This window comes from Neopsephotus bourkii, unplaced genomic scaffold, assembly GCF_033783945.1.
Source record: "Neopsephotus bourkii isolate Nb327-2 ecotype Australia unplaced genomic scaffold, CSIRO-AGI_Nbou_v1 NB_272, whole genome shotgun sequence".
Classification (NCBI taxonomy): Eukaryota; Metazoa; Chordata; class Aves; order Psittaciformes; family Psittacidae; genus Neopsephotus; species Neopsephotus bourkii.
The window spans coordinates 6,646,288-6,666,932 of NW_026900781.1; the positions used below are offsets into that span (position 1 = coordinate 6,646,288).

Here is a 20,645-nt window from a genome sequence, read left to right on the forward strand (position 1 = left end):
CACCTGTCTTTGTTTTCCAGGCCTCAGTTTCAGAAGTTCATTATTTTTCTCATTCATGGTTTCAGAAGGACTGCTGTCTCTTTAACAGTGATGTTCTTCCCTCCAGTTCACACAACACATTCCCACTGACTCCAACCAACCTAAGGTTAACTACAAATACAATGGAAAAATCTGAGGTAGGTTATTGCCTTTATTTTCCATTTTGGGGTGTTTTTTTTTCAAATGTGCTATTAGGCTATTTATAATGAATATCAAATGAGTACTTTTCTGAATTAGCAATTAGGGCAAACAAAGGCTCTAATATTTTACAAACCATTTGATGTGAAATACTAGATATGTGTTCTAGGCCTCAATTTTTCAGACCTTTATTATTGAATTCTGACTTTCATTACATTAGCACTCTCAGTTTATTAACCTAAAGCAAAGCCTTGTTAATTTGCAATAATGTTTAGGATACCTACTCTAAATTAATGGAAGAAATCAATAAATTCATCAATCAACAAAAATGAACAGAAAACAAGAAAGATAAAATACATTCTGTTCTATTACTAAACAATAGTTCGGTAAATCTTAAATGGTGTTTTAATTATTCATGCAATATCTCTAATGCATTAGCGAATGCGATGTATAGCATACCCACTTAAAAAAAAATAAAATCTTAGGTCGCAGTTCAGGAACGTGGTTCCTTTGCAGAATACAAAGGAGGCATCTGAATACCTTCTTGTATTTGATTCTACATACTCAAGTATTGTCCCACCTTGGATTCAGAATACATGACTACTCACTCCCCACCACATCTCTGCTGAGTGCAAATCCATACAGAAAGTCAGGCAATGTTGCACAGTCTGTAACAGACCACACAACATAACCACAGGGCAGGAGCCCCTCTCCATCACTCCTGCAACAGCCAGCAAGCAAATTCCCAAGTTGCAGCTTGAAAGGGGAACCAATCCCACATCTTTACATCCTACTGAAAAAAAATGAGGATAAAAAAATGAGCTAGTGACTATCTTTGCAAAGAGAAGCCAGGGTCTAAATTCTGAGTCTGCCTTGCTGCGCCACTCCTCCTTTTTTCACCAACATGCAAAATTCAGTGCATTTTCTGTACACAGCGCTATGCCATTCTCACTCATTCACTTCGATGTTCAGGCTGCACACACTCAGTAACTATGTGTAAGTAGTAACAATCATTCCTGTACCAGGAGAGACACCAGTAGCACAAAGCAAGCTGCAAAACCCATGAGTGAAATTCTGGGTAGAGGTGGAGTTTTTCAAACAGTGATGGTGAGCTCCAGAAGGAAGGCTTAAGTGCACAGAGCTCCACAATTGCCGGCCTTTTCCATTATAATCAGGGCATAATAAAGGGTTAACAAGCCACTACTGCTTACATTATTTATTAATCCACACCTCCCTTACTTAGCAACTTCCTCCTTAAGTCCTGGCATCTCTTCTCCCCTTCCCCCACCATTTTGGGTCCTTTTCCTCCCAAGATCACCATCTCATGAAGTTCCTCCTACCTGTCCACTGCCCACAACCCAGTCTTTGTCCTGGCTCCCTACAATGCTCCATGCCTGGACAAGCTCCACACTCACTCTGAATTTATTGCTCTCTTGCTCTTCCATGCTTGCGAAGCAAGTTTTCACTCAGTCGCCCTTCTATGCCAGGATGAGAAGCAGTGCACTGAAGCTGGAAAACACATGAGCAAGCTCATGAGCAACAGCCACCAGGAGAGCAGGGCTTTGTCACTAGAAACCCAAGGTGGAAATGCTGTGGGTCTCATTTAGTTCAAAGCCGAAATGTTTCTGTCTCGGATGTCTGTTTGTATCTCAAGTCACACAGAAGCCATTAGTACCAATAATGTGTCATTACGGGGGCGTCAGCAGAGACTCTGCAGCTAAGGTTAATTTGAGATGCATAATTTAAAGCAGAACTAAAATCCCTCCATTTCACACTTTGATGACTGAATTCAAATCATTCTTCAGATTTGACACAGCAGCTCTTAAGGGGACACTTGCACTCATCCCTTTTCTCCCTTTTTTTTTTTTTTTCAAATTTTACAAGCTATCTACTGCAGAAGAAAAAATGTTCTCCCTTTACAATCACTTTAACCTGTTTTCCCCTCACATTTCTTTTCTGCAGCTTCGTATTTCACACATTCATTCTGACATGTTAGAATATGCCTGATACAGGCCACTTCTGCGATTTAAAAGAACACAAGACTTGAGTTAAAAATTTCACTCATCATAACCTCAGTGATTTTGCCAAGAACAGCTGACAACACTGCTTATCTTGAACATACCACATCACTTAGGTAACAGTAGTACCCACATAATTTCATGTCCTCAGAAAGTACTCTGAACATCCTGCTAAAATACATGAGACATAATTCTTGTTTTTCATGCAGAAAACTGAGGCAAAGACAGAAGCATGCTGTGGTTCAACAAGTGCTTCAAGCTCATCCAAATCTCCCAAATCTACTGATAATTTGTTTTGTCAGGCAACTTCCCTGAGCACAGCTGATAAAACACAAAAAATAATTAAGCAAAACGTCATCACAACAAAACAAAGCAGCATGATAGGGAGATCTCCAAGCTGCTCATGCAGAGATGCAACACTTCTCTATCAAACACCTTCTGCTTTTTGCTGTGTTTTCTTCAATAAAGCTCATGTAACGTTACCAAAATGCATAGAAACATACGACTTTTATCATCTGACACAACTCGTTTTCGTTCTGAACATTCAAGAAATCACAGCTCAAGCACACAGACATTCTTTGGAGAACTGCCCTCCATGCTAAAAATGGCAATGGAATTGCACAAGGGGAAAGGGGAGGGAAAAAAAAAAAAAGAAAATTCCAAGAAATCTTTGACTCACCCATTGTTATTCATCAGGTTTTTGGAGCAGAGAATGGAATGCCATCAAGCTGAAACTGACAGTGCTATTTTCTGAACCTAAGTGATGTCAATACCTCACAAAGCCCCAAGTGCTGAGAAATTTTTTCTCTGCAAAATTTTAAGAATGACTCTCAAATTTTATTAGGTGGTGGTGGTGGGAGAACCCAGAGCTAAAAGAGGCACCTGAAATTAAACTACGTAGTTGTGCTTTTGAACACTGAGATTATTAGGCTTCACAGCTTTGTGCTATCTGTGACTCAGACTTGGTGCCACGGGTGTCAAGAGACCTGGAACCTAACTGAAGCTCTGTAGAAACCTGCTGCTTTGTGTCTTATCTTTCTTTTTTTACTATATAGTAAAAAATCACCCTCAAAGACAGACCTCAAAGCAGGCTTTTGCACTCAGTACAAACCTGAATCGTTTTAGTCCACAGATTTTACTGTCAGTTAACTTTCACCTAGCAAAGCAAATTTTTCTGCTGTTTAATTGTTAAGGTTTTCAGAACAACATGATGTCTACCAGCTGAAATGGCTTCAATAAAGTTCTGAAAATAACACGTACTCTGGCATGCCAACACACTATTTTTAATTGTAGCTCATTAAAGATGTAATAGAAGAAGAATTACATTCACTTCCAGCACTGTTCCATCAATGCAGTGAGATAATCATGCTCCTGTATCATACATAAAGCACTATTTATGTGTAGTGGTTTAGGTAATTTAGTGGAGAGAGAGAAAGCAGTGATTCACTCCTTGTTCTAGCTGTTGCTGCAACATGGCTTTTGCCTATTGCAGGGCCCAAGCAGGCATACAGAGTGATTGGTTTCAAACGTTAGTAAAACAGAGACCTGGAAAATGAAAAGAGACAAGTCAGTTGAAATGCTGAACGAAAAGAAAAAACAGAGAGGAAAAAAAAAATCAATCTGGATTGCAAATGAACAGTACTTTACAGAGCAGAGTACAAATGCAGGCTTCTGAGGTAATTCAAACCAAATGCAGACTGAAGCTGAAGTAGTTTGGTGAGTCAGCACACTGAAAGGACACTAAAATTACATGCAAGAAAAGTGCAAGCCTTTTTGTATAACACGCTGTATATTATTCCAGATTTACCAGGAAAAAAAAATAATCATTGTCTCCTTTGTGTTGTGTTGCCTTCATTTCCATTTGGTCTCAACCTCAACCTCGCAACCTCTCTCAACCAGAAACAAACTGCATGCAGGCTGACTAGCTGTGAGTGAACTCTGCTGTCTAAGACTTTCATTTCCCTTTCACTAAAATTTCCTCTCCAGACCATGGCAACATTAATAAACAATCACTGGCATGAACGCTACTGACCATCTTCCACGACTGCTTTCCTCTGGAAATAAAAAAATAGATTAGTAGTTAAAACCAAACCTGCCGAGAATCATTACAGGCTCTGACAATGATTAAGTGCCTCCCAGATTCTGCCATCCCAGAGGTTTCAGCTACATACAGCTTAGTGCAGACCAGGATTTCAGCACTAAATATGCTCAGCATCAGTCAAGGAAAAGCTTAGCCTTGTATCTGCCTCAAACGTTTCAAAAACTATAGCCATTTTTAAACTTACAAACAAATTTTCATCTCCATTTTCATCTCATTCTTGCCTCATACTTTCACAAGAACGTAATTCTGTGAAAGCCACAACAATTGCTTGTTCAACAGAGACTGCCACTCTCTGAAGTGCTTTCTGTGATAGATTTGTAAGGACAGACGTGGGTAGAAACGAATAATCCAAAAATATCCACAATAGATAATGAGCAGAGTCTAGAAAAAAAAAAACCACCACCACGTACTGCAAATGCAGCCCAAATTGGAACAAATGTCTACAGTAGCAACAGCACAGGAAGAGCAAAATGTTATTGTACATTACTGGCATGCAGCCCATAATTACAAAAAATACTGCAGTATTCCACAGTAACAGCGTAAAATATTATCATTTCAAACAAAGCAGCTGCAGCACCCTGCCCACAGCAACCACGTTGCAGAGAGCTGGGGGGGAGAGGGCAGCCGGCTGCTGAAGGACTCCCTGCTGCAGAGGGTGAAGGGCCACAGGGTCAGCAAGCCCTCAGGACGGCTTCTCCTCACACCCACGACTCAACCAGGGCACAAAGGACAACCGTGCAGCAGCAAAGGGTTCCCACATGGCTCCAGCAGAACCCTCTAGCAGAGAGAAGCACACTGCTTGCTCTGCATTTGGCCTATCAGTATAGTGTGCCCTCTGCCAAACTGCATTTTCACAGTGTCTCTGATTCATTAAAATCCTGCCCGTTCCAGCTCCTCTGTGCTAACCATGATACCCGGCCCCCTCTTAACACTATCCCAACAGGTTTTAACAGTGGGCTAGCAAGAGGCTCCTGAGCATCAGCTAACATACACTGAAGCTGCAATGGCTATCATTTGCCTCCCCAGATGCCAAGCAGTTGCTCTACTACCTATCAGCAAAACAAAATACAATATGCACAGTTTATTAGCAATGCTCTTCTTGACCACTCCACCCAAGGACTGCCAGCAAATAGCAGTCACACCAGGGCAAACAGAAACACCCCAGAAGTTACAGACAAGTCCATCTGCTAACTGGCATGCACAGCACACAAATCAGTAGTGCCATATAATCATTCACAGAAATAACATCTATCACATTTGGTTTCTACATGGATCATGAAAAAAGACCAGCTAAAGAGCCACATGTTTTTTCCGAACTTTATGCACTCAGAGAACTAGCAAGCAAAAGAAAAGAAATTCACAACACTGAACAGTGAGATTAGAAGAGAAGGAAATGCTGCTGGAACAAGATACTTGTTTCTAACTCATTTCCCTGTTTTCGGCTGGGATAGAGTTAATTTTCTTCCTAGTAGCTGGTACAATGCTGCGTTCTGGCTTTAGTCTGAGAATAATACTGATAACACACTGATGTTTTGGTTGTTGCTAGGGAGTGCTTACTCTAAGTCAAGGACTTTTCAGTCTCTCATGTTCTGCCAGTGAGGAGGGGCACAAGAAGCCAGGAGGGAACAGAAACAGGACACCCGACCCAAACTAGCCAAAGGGGTATTCCATACCACAGAACATCCTGCTCACTGTATAAACTGGGGGAAGTTGGCCAGGAAATACCAGTCACTGCTTAGGGATGACTGGGCATTGGTCAGTGGGCGGTGAGCAACTGTATTGTGCTCTTTCTCAGGTTTTATTTCTCTTTCACTTTTTGTTGTCTCTCTTTTCATTACAATTATTGCTACATTTTGTTTCAATTATTTAACTGTTCTTATCTCAACTCATAGGTTGCACCTTTTTTTCTGACTGTCCTCCCTAAACCCCCAGAGCAGGGGTGAATGCGCAAGCAGCTACATGGTACTCAGTTGCCAGCTTGGTTTAAACCACAACACTCCTGCTTCCTATACAGGCTGCGAACAGTACAGATTCTCTGGATGAAACTGCAAAGCCTGAGCTTTGCCTCAGCTGTCAGTGCTGCCTCAGGTATTGCACATCTCCCCACAGTCCAACAACTCTGAAATACACAAACGCTTCTGGGCAGTACCTTTTAGAGACGTTCGAACCACCACAAAAACTGTTTTCATACTGCCAACTAGAAAGAGGGTGGTTTAAGGAAGTACCAAATTAACTGCCATACCTAAACACCTCCAAGCTCACCAGCATTTTTCATCTTTCCCATGCCAGCTTTTCCCTGCCAAACTACAAAGGAGGCTGTAGTACATATATGCATTAAACTGCAGTAATGCATGCAGTAGATTGAAATACTGCATTCACTGGCTTATGGATTCAAAGTCTCACTGGGAGTGCTGCAGATCTACATAAAGACTGGGTGGCTGGATTTGACTCTCTGACGTATGTAACAGATGTGTAAAGTAACACATAACCAGATGCCTCTCTAGTAAATGTACAGCTACAGACTGAAAAACCCTAAAAAGTTGTGTCCAAGGGCAAAGAAGAAGTGGGAGAATAAGAGCAGTGTCCCACATCTAGCAAGGAAATAAAAGTTTAGGCTTTATGAATTTTTTTTCTACATACAAGAAATGGATTTTTCATGTCTGTAATTCAATTATGGTATTATGAGAGGGTTTCTAAGCAGCTGGGGAGTCAAGCCACTGTGACCTAGTTTGCTCCATGCTAGGCTGATCAACTGTTTCTTGGTATCTGTGAAACTTCAAGGTCCTACCTCCAAAACCTCCACTGTGACACCAAAAACCTTCAACCAGAAGGGGAGTCTGACTCCTCAGAAGGAAAACTCCTCTGGACAAAAAGCATAGGGCTGTGTAACAGTAATCATCACAGAGGTCCCTCTCTACCCCTTGAATTGGTTTGTCCTGGCCACAGTGGCTTGGAGAAAATAGCTGGTGTGCTTTCACAATAACCTTCTAAGGCAGATGAGAATGGTGGGTGAGAAAAGGCAAGAACTTGTTTAAAAGCCTCAATTTAAAACTTCTGGGTGCTCCCATTTTATGAAGTAAGTTAAAACTACTCTCTACTAGAAACTGTGTGAACCACTGACTTCAGATCTGGATCCTGCCTTTTGCAAAGCTGCTGGTGGGCTTGGATCCAAGGCTTTGGTTCAAGCTCTTATCTACTCCATAATAAAATGACTTATACCATACGTCCTTTATAATAAATAGCCTCACAGTAAGGAAGCACAGTATCGGCATGTTTCATATTTACATCACTCTTCTGAAAGCCAATGCACACGGTTTAAGGAAAGAACTGGAAATATTACAGCTTTCAAATACTTTGCCTTATGTGGTTTACAGCCAGCATAGTCAACAGCTATGTAAGCTTCACCCATTTTTACATGGTGTGTTAAGCAGGGCAAGTCCCAGGTAATGCCCACCAGGGCTGAGTAGATCAGGCACGCTGGCAGCAGTACAGGCACAGCCACATCCCACCACAGCAATGCTGTGAAACTCCACTCTCCCACCTCCCCACAGTGAAGGTCTCCATTCTCCATTCTCCATCACCACCACCTCCTCTTTACAAAGGCTCACACACGCTTACAGAAACAAATGAACAATTCCATTATGTGCCTGGCAGCCTGTGCACTTTCTTTCTGATTTAGAACAGAGGTGCCCCACTGAAAAGATCCATATATGGGGGGGAGGGGGAGGAATGACTAAAAAAATCTAAGCAAGTCTCCAGCAAGCACACATATTATCAAAGCCTCATTTCCACTTAACGCAAGTTGCTTTGGGAACTAAGGCAGCTGACTTGAGAGGAAAACACAAACAAACAAACAACCTCTTTTTCCATCAGCTGGGGGGCGGAATCAAGCCAGTGCCATCTTTGTTGAAGAGCTCCATGAAACTAATGGTTTAAGAGAGCTGAGGAGCATGGACAGGGGACAATTTGTGACTGATCACTGCCATCTGAACATGGCACACTGACAGCTGAAAGAAGAGCAAGAAAGAAAGGCAAAACAAAACCAGCATGTGTTTAGTCTGGACAGGCTCAGTCCCTGTATTCACTCCCAGTGAAAAACACAAGAGAGGAGGAAGTTGGTCCCTTTGGGTGCTCAGCTCAGCACCCATGTAACTCCCTGGCACACACCAAAGGACCTTCTCCAGGCACACAAAAGGGGGCAATATTTATTCGCATGCTGAAAAAAAAAAAATCAAGAAAGGGCAGGAATAGTGCTACAATTTAATATACCTTAAAATGAGTCTTCCGCCACCAAAGAACTTGCCTTTCTTTAATACTCCACAAATAAGCTCCTCCTGCACTCTCCAATACAAAGAAAACTAAAAAAGATTCAAGTTTTGTGACTACAACAGAAAGCCGATCAAATTATTATAAAGACCATACAGGTGCTACAGAGATACCTTCCCCTGAACTTCAACACACGCTTCCTCCAAGAGCAACAAGGAGGCAGCTGTGAAAGGAAAATCATACACATTATTCTGGTCTGACGTCAATGAAAAGAATACAAGAATAAAAGCATTTGGATTTATGCTCTGCAGAGCTGAGGTGGAATGCTTGCCACCAGAAGAGTGGGACAGAGAGAAAGCAAAGGTGGGCTGCGAGTGATCACACATGGGTCACTGCAGTGCACTCCTACCTCTCACCAGTTTGGACAAGACTGTCACCCTATACCTGAAACAGGGCTCACTCCAAAGAGGGAGACATTTCCCCACCTGAGCCACAGGGATGGGGAGAGAGGGGAGGGTGAGAACCGGAGCCCCTAAAGGGTGTACAGCAGCAGTTTCAAGCAGATTTGCATCAGTACCTCATTTCACAACTACAAAAATCACCTCAAGACTCCTACCAAGAGAGTCTCGTATTCCTTTTTGGACTCACAGTTCCTAGTGCAAGACCTGCACATAAAAAGGAGCTGGCTATACTGATTTGCTGAAGCTTTAAGATAAATCAGTACAAATACCTACAGGGCTATTACAATCTCCCAAGCAATGGCTCTTGTCCACTAACCAGAAAGAAAATATTTAGCTCCCTGAAGTGAGCCTGTTGATTTCAAAAGAAACTTAATAGCTCTATTCCTACAAAGCAAATACAGAGCAATCACCAGGGGCCAGCTATGCTCTCCTCTCTTCTGAAACATGGTAAGCAACAAGGTCTGCAAATGCCACCAGCCAAAGGGGTTTGATATTCTGCACATTTGTGGGATTGTTATCCCCTGCTTCTTCCATTTTCGGTGGGTCTTTTTGATTCTGCAGCTTTCCTACAGCAATTTTGTCTCTTTCAGCATACTTGTGGGGCAATACAGAGTAAATAACTTGAAAATCTTATTTAAGAAAGAGGCTGGTGGTTTTAGTTTTCTTTATGCAGCATTTTCAGTGGTTACGAGTTTTACAACTGCAACATTTTCTCTTTGCTAGACAAAAAAACCCAACTGGGAGGTCATTCTTTTCTAGTGAGACATGAAAACGCAAAAATGATCATTAGAGGGAAAAGGTGAGCTTTTCCCTGTTATTCTTCATTGCCTTTATTAAAAAAATTATTAACTCAGGACCACAAAATTCCACCTCACTCAGGGAACTCTTAGTTCAGCTGCTATTCAAATATCTAAGTGCAATCTGCAACTCTAGTTATGAAATGGGACGTTATTTGCTTTCTACATTTAACTCTACTTGTTCAAAGACACACTGATGAAGCAATTAGGGCAGATATATTATTAAAGTTGGCACAGAATTTACAGCCTTTGTTAAAAAGTATGGTATTTCAATAAGGCACTTAAACATAAAAATGAGGACTATATACTTAATACAAAAATATCACGAATGCTATAAAATCAGATTACTCATGACATTATCACCAACAGTAAGAGAATTGTATATGCATTTTTCTGGCTGTGCATTGTGTGTTCTTCAGTAGCTTTCTTCTGCACAGTTCCCATACAACACAGACTCCAAATTTGGAAATATTTAGGCCCATACCTAACTTTTCAGGGAGAATAGCTCATTGATTTAAAGAGCATTTAGCCCTTAAAAATGTTTGCCTGTTTGTGGGATTAGACCTCCTGGGGCCCATTTTCAAAAAGGTAAGTGTATTACACATTTTTGCTGCTGTTTCTGGGTTTGCCATTAAAGTTCTCTCCCTCCCTCTCCCATCTGTTTTCATTGTCTCCGATAGAAATATCACAACACTCTGGGGTAAATAATGATTAATTTAATTACAAACTAACTGTAACTTTTGCAGACCCTCCAATAACTTACCTCGAATCATGTGAGTGTTTCAAGATGCAATTGTAAATCTTCTTTTTTCTCCTTTTCTCACAGGAGGTGTTGCAGTCTTTTTTTCTGATGTTTTGCATTAAAACACTCCCTGTACTCCAGGATCTTAAATGAAAACAAAACAAGAAACACTCAGAATGAAAATGTCATTTCAAGCCATTGGTGGGTGTCTCAGGGGAAATCCCTGACCTTTCTCCAATGTATATTTCATTATCTAACCAAGTGTGATAACTCCCCACAGCAGAAGCAGCATGAACACTCTTCTGTGGGCTGTCCTTAAAAAAACAGCCCCAAAATCCCCTAAAAACAAAACACACACACCACACCACAACCCCACTATTCTAGACCACTCAAAACCATGCTACTTTTAAGACCTGCCATATAGTACACTACAAAGTATTCATCTAAAGCACAATTCAGTATATACCAGACTCCACAAATTTATGAGGGTGAAAACAGAAGAAAGTCCAGAGATACAAATCAGGCCAAAAAAAAAAATAATCATTATGTAAAGTATCAAACTCTTACATGGGAGAGCAATCAGCAGTTTTATTATTATTACTACCACTCTTGTTATCACTAATAATATGTATATGGCCAACTCCCTAAATCTTCACTGAGTTACTCTAGTATTTCTGTAGTAGCGGTGTGGGGGAAGTAGTAGCTGTGCTGGAGAAGCAGTGCAGCGTTAGCACTACGAAACCCAGCCCGGCTGACGAGAGAGGAAGGAAGGGAGGAGGAGCGACAAAGCAAATGAGTAAGAGAAACTGGCAGGTCTGTAATACAATCAATTTTGACATTCTCCACCATCACCAAAAAAGGTCTGAATGAAGGAGTTTGAATTTTCAGCGAGTGCTGCTTCCAGAAGCCTTTCTCCCCAGCCTCCATTTCCCCCTCCTCCCTCTCCCATACCTGCAGCAAAGCAGGCCAGGAGCTGGCTGGGTACCTAAGCCTCCAAACCAGGCTCTGTCAGCAGGAAAATCCCCTGGCTATGAGAAGAAAACACTGCCAGACAGTGCAGAGTTCGCCTTCCCTCTGAGAGCACAGTCTTGCATTTGCACGGCCCCTCTGGATTACAGGCATCCCAGTTATTTCTCTACAAACAAATTTTCAGACCAAGACCTATATTCATTCTTGCTCTGTAAAAGTCTGAAAGACAAACTGTTCCCAGGGCTACACCTGTGCCTACCCCCACTGAAGCCAACAAACTTTCAAAACACAGTGAAGAAGAGGGGATGTGACCTTGCAAGCATGTAAGCCAGATCACTTTGCTTTTTCTTCCTCAGCTAGGACAGACAAACAGCACCGAGTAATTTTTAACACTGCTTTTAATTAAGAAACAGAGAGATTGTCCACAGCCTCCTGGGGCTGTATGTACTCCAGAAAACACAACTTTTCCAAAAGCAGTCAGAAATTTGAAAAGTACAGCTTTCAACATCACTGTTTATTCCCACACACACCCAGAGAAAACAACCCAAAACTCTGAGAAGGCCAACACAAACAAGGGGGAAAGTGGGCTTCCCTTGACACCTGCACAAAGGCTGTGCCTGCGTCACTGCTCCCCTAAGCTGCTTACAGTACAAACAAATCCAAAATACCCCATTTAAATTAGCCTGCTCCCCCACTCCACGGTGCCTGTTCTCACTTACACGGTGCTGCTGCTTTCAAGAAGCCTGCTCTCACTCAACATGAGTAAAGGTTGCAAGAGCTAAGCCTACAAACTTGCAGGAAGAGGACAAAGCCTTCTAAAGCTGCGACACAAATCCAGAAGGCTGGAAGTTCAAAGTGAAATAAGGACAGTCTGTGCATGACTCATGCCACCTAGAAACCATTCTTAATTTAAGAAAGTGTTAAAAGGATTATTCTACGGAGTGTCACCCTGCTGAATCAACTAAGTTCTGCTTCTCATTTTTTTACCCGACACAAATACAAGGTGGCCAGGGATTCTATTTTAAGATTAAAATCAGCATAAAATCCTCCTGTTCTCACTTACATACTTATATTTTTAATGCTCCATTTAAAGAGACAAAAATGCTGTTTGAGGGACAGATACCCAGCTATCCTCCAGGCTTTTTGCAGGACCTATGGGCAAATGCTATGTGACACTTTCTGAAGGGCTGAAATAGCTGTGAGTGACACTTGAGCTTCTACAGGGCAACTAAAGTGTAAGAGTTTGGCTCCTAATTCACACTGTCACATAACCCAAATATTCCTGTGCCTCAGTTTCCCCTTCCTGTACAGCAAAGATAAAAGCACATTCCCCAATCTCAGAGGGCTGATGCAAGGAACACAACACCCATGCTGATTTAGTGCATAATCTGGTAACATGGACAAAGTTATAGATCTCTCAACTCACATGAGGCTGAAACTTGACATCCACGGAAAAAGGCCCTATAAACCAAAATGAGGAGTGAGTCATCAGCCTGGCCCTCAGAAATCGTTTTGCTGGATAGCCATTTCGCTTGTACAACTCTCCTCTCTTGGGTGCTCCCAGCAAGCGTGGGGGAGACTGAATGGATTCACTGTAGTCACAAAACAGTTTTACAGCTGCTGAAAAAAGGCCCATTGTAGCCCTGCATTCTACTGTCTCGAGTAGCATACATTAATTTGCTGTACAGCTTCCATTACCCATCTGATCCTTACAGAAACAGAAGCAGCAAATCAGGGTTAGACAAATGAAAAGAGATTTTACTGTGATGGAGAAAATTTTCTGGTTTGCTAAAAAAAAACCAAACCAAACAAACAACCCCCCCCCAAAAACAAAACAACAACAACAAAAAACCAACAACAAAACAACAAACAAAAATCCCCCTTTAAACTGGTTCTGCCCTGCTTTTGGGGGGTTAGTTTGTTCGTTTTGCTACATCATGATATTGTGAGCCAAATTTCACAATCAGAAAGGAGCTGCAGCCCTGCCATATGCATATGTGCTCTTCCTGCTGTCACTGTCCACTCATGGCTTACACTCCTCTGCATTTATGGTATTTGCTCAGTAACCTGAATGGTATCAAAACCAACTGTGACCTCTTAATACAGAACTATTCAGTCGCACGTACAAAGCTTCAGTCGACAGTCACATAATGCTGGACTTTGCAAAAACATGTAAGTAGATTTGACAGCCCCCTTCTAAATGTCTTGATTTTTCTCCATGGTGTCTGTCGAGTCAGGGAGAAAGAACAGTCCTGAATTACGCACATTCCTCCCAGCATTCAATTACTCCACTCTCCCCCTTCTGGAGAAATGAATGCAGCTTCAAACAAATTAAAGGAGAATTTTGTCAGCTCTTTCATTCTTGCTGGTGCAATAAATGAGGTGGTACTCAGCTTCTCTAGCCCCCAGCAGAGCCAAATGAAGGCTCACTCTGAAGTACAAATCTCCCTTCCTCCTCCCATACACGCACACCATACACAGCGTTAACCCTGCCATCTGCAAAGAAGAATTTGGCCAGAGTTCCCTGAAAACAGCAGCATATCACACCAGCAGCGTGCTGTACTGCTAACCCCCAAGCATTTAATGATGGTCAATCGGCACACATCTCCCCAAAACACTGTGAGACTGGACAAAAAATTTACAGGGTCTTTTTTTCCTGCCTTCTGGCTTCAGAGCCGCAGGAATGCATCAGGTGCTGTGCTGGTCGGTGCTCAGAAGGCAGATACATTTTGCTTTCCAGAGAAAGCTGAGACAGAGAATACCCCTTGCTTTGGAACCTCAAGTATCACAACAGTAGCAGATTGATAAAATGCACCAGTGGGACCCCTCTTTTTCCCCAGCCTTCCTTCATTTCACAGCAGTGCTTCTCTCAAAGGGCTGATGGAGCTGAACAGACTGAGCTGGTTTTTCATTCTAGTCAGCTTGTACGTTTCCTAAGTTAACACAGCGTGGCTCTGACGAAACCTGATAAAAACCCACAGCAGTGGAAACAAAGAATCAAGTTAAGAAACAAATGAAACCCCAGGAAAAACTACAAATAAAGAAATATATGATATGATCTCTGCTCATACTTTTTGATTTGGGCAGGCTTGTCTACCTCCAAGCCTGGGCAACAGATGGGACTGCAGCCTCCCTTGCCAACCTCAGGCAAGCAGTTCTGAGGTGGACCTGGACAAAACCACTGTAGTACTATCACATATGACAGTACAGAGCCAAGGGCCAGATCAGAGCAAAATGAACTGCTAAAACATGGCCTCATTTTGGGACTAGCTACGAAGGATGGAGAAATGGCAGTGCTGTGCTCCCTGCACACCTCCCGTCATCGGGACAGGAACTGTTTTCCTCACATCTCCCAAGAACAGGCCTGCTGCCCTCCCTTGCCTCTGCCTAGGATCTGGCAGGTTCAGACACATGTTCCCACCTGGTACTGACTCTTTGTCTTGCCTTCTGCTTGTAAGTACAAATTCCATAAATTCCCCTTTTTTCTAAACAGCCAGACTGCCTGTATTGCATGACTTTCGGAGTGAGGACTGCTGGCCCACCCTCACTGCCACCATGCCGTGACGCAGCCTGCTTATCATTTAAAGGTGATGCAGGGCCACGCTCTCTCACCTACCCAGAGAGGTGTTAGGTGTTTCCAAGCCATAATCACCCCAGCCTACCAGGCACTGACCTCAGGCCCTCCCTGGCACCTTAAGTGCCATCTTATGCCAGTGCCTTAGCAGAGCATGAAGGCCAGAGTCTTGACTGCACCACAAGTCAGCAGCCTTGTCCTGTGGCAGGGAACCCCATCATACGAGTGCTTGTGCTCACGAAGGCACAGCTTTCCTTCACTCCCAGCTTCTCAGAAACAGGAGTGCTAATGGGCGAGCAGCTGACTACCATCCACTCTCACTGGCTGAGCTGGTCTGGACAGTAACACCCTGTTGTAAAAGTTCAGTGTGTTGCACATCAAAAGCAGCAGATGAGTGTATCTCTCGGCTAAAGTGCAAGTATAGTTTAGGAAGAGATTATTAAGAAAATTGCCCACAGAAGTTGTGGCTGCCCCATCCCTGGCAGTGCTCAAGGCCAGGCTGGAGGGGGCTTTGAGCAACCTGGTCTAGTGGAAGATGTCCCTGCCCATTGCAGGGGGGTTGGAACTGGATGATCTTTAAGGTCCCTTAGACTAACCCATTGTATGATACTATGAAAATGAAGCAAGGCATGATTTGCAACATCCAGATACATTCTGGGTTCTTCAGATGAAGGGCTCTAAAACAAAAAAGGAATTTTTGTGTTCTCTGGGAGGACAGGTCTTGTATTTTTTTCCTATTCCCTTCTGCTTTACTTACTCAACTCACCTATCTTCCAGCTATATGAGGTCAGATTCTGAGATGTAGTTGTTTTTTGCCATGTATAGAAACAGAAAATCAGTATTCCTTATACATTTATATATTTGCAGTGCCATAGAGCACAGGACACTGGCGGAAACCTGTGGTGACCTTTGTTTCAGGAAACTTTGGAGGCCTGACCATAAGCTTTTTTTAGAACAGAAATTTGACTAAGACACAACCAGCTCGGCACCACTGTAGTTTGGTCTTACTTTTTTGAGATCAGCAGGACTATGCCAGCAGCTTGGCCAGCGACTTAAATCTTCCAGGAAGAGGAAAATAATGTCCTCTGCCTGAATTCAGTGAGTTAGTTCGCTACAGAGCTGGTTGGCTTTGGTAGCCAAATCTACTCCCTCAATCAAGGACAGACAAGACACTGAAAAAGACAAAGTTTTTATGTAAGTCTACTAGTCTAGACTTCAAAAACAAAAGCAAAACCCACTGTACTACTGCTTCTGTCATCTCTACTTGTACTTCCTTTTCCTCAACACAAATCGTAACATGAGCATTTCAGCAAATACAGGTTTAGGAGTAGGCTCTCTGGGCTGCCAACTGTCAGATCCAGAAAGCAGGACTGTCACATCTGCCAGACTGAGTCTCACACCTACTCTCTAAGGTAACATCTTATATATTTCAAGTCATGCTAGCAATAATATGACATTACATCTCACCATACATATGTTCCTCCTCTGCCTTAGGACACACACCAAAAAGAGCCTACACACAGAGGATGCCCAGCCAGTATCTTACAATGAACAATAACCTCAGTTCAACGTAGTACCTGACCACCCTGTTTAATCTAAAGGCATGAACACTGTCTACAGTGACACAAGCTCATGTCAACAAGTCAAGCACAACCTGCTAGACATGGGTCATTAGTGGTTAAGCATCTAATGTGCACTTGGAATTGTATAAGCTCCTTAAAGAAGTTATAATCCTTCTTTCGGTAGAAGATACTTTCTTTCTAACTTCTCAAAAGAGCCTTCCTTCTCTGAGGCCTACTCACACCAACCTTCCCCTTTCAGTAGTAACTATGAAGAAAACGGAAGAAAGAACATTAAGAAAGAAAAATTATGAAACATGTTTTACTAACTGGTACAACTACAAGATCAGATCACTGAAATATACTTTCTTTCCACCCCTTTATCCCACAGGGTCTCTCTAGGGCACAGCTACCTTACTGCTTTCGTTCAGATCAGGGACGTAGCTTTAAAAGCAAGTCTCCAGATAATCCATCCTGCCTGGGTTTTTAGTTGCATTGTGGGGTGGTCCTGGAGCACATGAACTGAATCTCTCTTGGGAGGAACTAAACTAGAAGCATCGTGTTCTCCAGAGCAGGCAGTCACCAGCACAAGACTGCTCAGAAGTAAAAGCAACCCTGAAATGTCCCTGTTATGCACCTCAGGTCCCAGCACCAAGTTTCTCACTATAAGGTCCTTCCTTTCCAACCCTAACTATTCTATGATTCTATGAGTCTATGATTCTCCATTTGGTCCACATTACTTGCTAATGTAGGCATAATCATAAAAATAAAATATCCTGCTGTCATTCATTTTTATGCCACCAAATAAGATAATCTTATTATAGTCTACTGTAATATTGCAACAGTGTAATAGTGACAACAGCAATGGCATCTTGAAGTGAGCAATGTAGAGAATAATAGATCAAAGTAGTTTCAGCTAACCTAATTTCTGTAGTTTTACAATGAGTTCTTCTACTCTTTAAAGTATTTTCTCTTCATCTTGTACCAAAATATTAAGGAATGGTTATAAAAAAGTCAGAAAAACCCAACTGGATAAAAAGACAGAAAAATGTACCACCTTCCCCCCACTAAACCCCATGAAAATAATAAACTTCAGACATTAGTTGTAAAAACTGCCAGCTGAAAATTTTAGGCAGTAGTGCTTTTTTAAGGCGACTATGTTGTCATCTGAGCTTATGTCAAATACCCTCTGGTATTTTTTCTCACAATGGATTTTATGTTCTCTTTCCAAATTTCATTAAAAAGACTCCAAAAATCTTGACATTTCTCATAACTGAAGTAACAAGCCAATCATCACATCTGTTTTCAGTGCATGAAAGGTAAATAAGCCAATGATGTGACATCTAACTTTCTCAGCTACCTTTTGCCACCTATTAAGAAATACCTGCTGAGCCTGTGGAGGTTTGCAGGCCGCATAGAGGTCTGCAGGCCACTAGCTAAAAGCTACCTGTCTACACAGTCCAAGATACTTACGGAAAACATGATTAGGAACAGGAAGAGGAGCTTTTCCTTGCAAGCTCTTTGCCCCCAGCAGCAACAAGAGCATAACACTCCACAGTTTCACTGGAACACTTGCAAGAAACACCTTGCAGTGGAAACCTCCTTGCATTCTTGGTGCAGGAAACCAGTTAACCTCATTGCTCCATCTGTTCAAATTTTGTCAACAGTTCTGGACCTGGCAGCAAATTCACGAGCAAGAGTGACATTGACCACTGTGCCAAACACCTGGCTGAGGCCAAGTAAAATGCTTTCCTAGTGCTCAAATACTTCTTGAAAGCTTTTCCCTTCATGTGCCTTCAACCGGCCCTGCACGCAGTACGCATCTCTGAGCTCACAGTAAGCAGGAAGCCCAAGTGCAGAGGAAGTATGTGTAAAATTCACAGTCTCACTTCACCACCACTGTCCATTTTCATGAATGAAATGGGCAAAGTCAGCAGAGGAAGCTGGGCCCTGACATGACTGCTACCATGCTGTCTGTCCTCTACCTTCAAAGCATTGTGGAATTGTATTCATTTCCTTCAAAGATTGTTTCTATGTATTAAACCAGCCAGAGACATAACTTCTAATGTGATCAATTTTTAAGACAGCACAGCTTTGTGTCTGACTCCTCACCTTGCATTTTTGAGTGCCATCTGAGAAGATCCTGGACCTTTAATAACAGTTCTGTGCATTTAAACGGCATTCACTAGTGACTCTATGCACAGGAGAGAAAGCGTGAGTGGGCTCTAGCCTCCCAGCCCCGCTGCACAGGGCAGCACTATGTTGTATCTCTCATATGCCCCTGGTCACATCACTTCATTTGTCTGCCTCAGGCTCCATTTGTTGCTTGCAGAACATGGGAAACAAGAGTGAAGGTGCTGTTGGTTTAGAGCAGAGGAAAGCTGTAAACCTAAAGTATTACATTTATTAGGAAAGTGTGGGAGAAGTAAAGAAAGTTAGGATATTCTCCCTCCTTAGAATACCAAGCAATCCCATAAGGAGTGGAGTGCATTAAGGCTGGTTTCTTGTGGCTTTGCCTCTCATGGGTAGGTGATCCCATGCACAGCAAGACACATGCAAGGACAGCCCTACGCTGGGAGCGCTTGCAACAGCTCACACCCCAGTGTACTCTCACATCTGTGATAACACGAGAGAGCCTTTCCTTCAGAAAGGTCATCAATTGCTGTCATCATCCTATATCCAAGTGCCTGTTTCACAAAACTGTTAGGACTTCAAGGATTTTGTGATCTCAACCTGTCTGTTAAATTTAGCTGGAGTGGCCAGAGAATTCTTGCAGAAGAGACTGATAGTGTGCTCCAGAAAGAAAACAAACTAAAATATCCATCTGGCCAATGAAAAATGATGCTGAACTGGCAAAAAAAGGTAATCAAATCGATCTGATGTTAAAACTGGGAACTGCAGGGCCAGTTGTGCAAGGTTCATTACTATTGAATTCAAGCAGTCTTGCCCAGGGAGGTTTATTTTACTTATGCTGGTTGGAAACACAGCTTTACTTTTACTTACTCTGAATAAGCATTCTGCTTATGAATAATATCAGGTACATTTTCTGGGGAACTAAATTTTAATTTTCCTCTGTTCCATTTCTTTAACACATTGCGTTTACTACTGTAACTTGTTTGTGACATTACTAAATCGCAACTACAGAAAGTGGGACAACATTTTGTTCCTATGCAAGACAGGAAAAGTGTTTCTGTAGATTTAGGTACAGATAACAGATTCAAAACTGCTTCAGATGACACAGGACAAGTAGGTGTCTGGGGTTTTTGGGGAGAGGTGCAATAAAGAAAGGGTTTTTCCCCTGCAGGATCAAAACAAGGTAGATAATGTCAACATCAGGAACAAAGTTAAGCTTATGGAACATTCACAATCTTGTACGTGGCTATGTATGTCTTATTAATTTTGGCGAACAGAGTTTGTAAACAGAAAAAAACCCCGCAGCCTCTAACTTATTTAGGATATTGTACCTCTTCGCATATACACACGTGTACTATTGTGGGCTGCAGTGCAGTCTAATCACTCCAGCATTAAGTCAGACCTAGGCTGAAACTGCTTTCAACCTCCAAAGATTTGTCATGACAAAGCTAGCATGAAAGTTTCATTTTCTAGCACCAAGCAGTGTCAATTTTAATATTATAGTGTCTTTTCCAACATTCCTCAATCTTACACCTAGAGTTTCTCTTCAGTGTCTACAGCTAGCGACTGCAACACCACACAACTTTCCTATGATCACTGTCCTGCAGAAAATGAAAGTAACCCTTCAGCCAGTTTCTGCAGGATGGCCGAGGTTTGCAAGGAAACAAACTGCACAACTTTCTTTCAAATGGGCAAAACAGACACCGTCCTGCTTTCAGTAATTGGTGTGTTACTAAAAGAAAAGCCAATGATCATCACGTAATTGCTTTAAAAGAAGTAGAGCAGTGTCTAAAAAGCTACAAACAAGTCTGGTACTAGACCATGGACTCACGTTTCATGCTAAAATGC

General features: G+C 42.3%; 1 protein-coding gene across 25 annotated transcripts in view; it reads right to left on the bottom strand.

The window, feature by feature from the left end:
• ATXN1 (ataxin 1) overlaps window positions 1-20,645 on the bottom strand; it is a 224,250-nt gene that overhangs the window by 149,522 nt on the left and 54,083 nt on the right. For 18 of the 25 annotated variants that reach the window (XR_009724416.1, XM_061346454.1, XM_061346475.1 and 15 more), the window contains one exon: window positions 10,584-10,706. The exons of 2 other annotated variants lie outside the window; for them this stretch is intronic. The gene's annotated coding sequence lies outside the window, so the exon portion shown is untranslated. Of the gene's footprint in view, window positions 1-3; window positions 151-785; window positions 971-2,874; window positions 3,741-6,087; window positions 8,655-10,521; window positions 10,707-14,952; window positions 15,329-20,645 lie in introns of those variants that run through there. 5 more of the 25 variants (XR_009724413.1, XR_009724417.1, XM_061346472.1 and 2 more) reach the window with 5 other exon arrangements.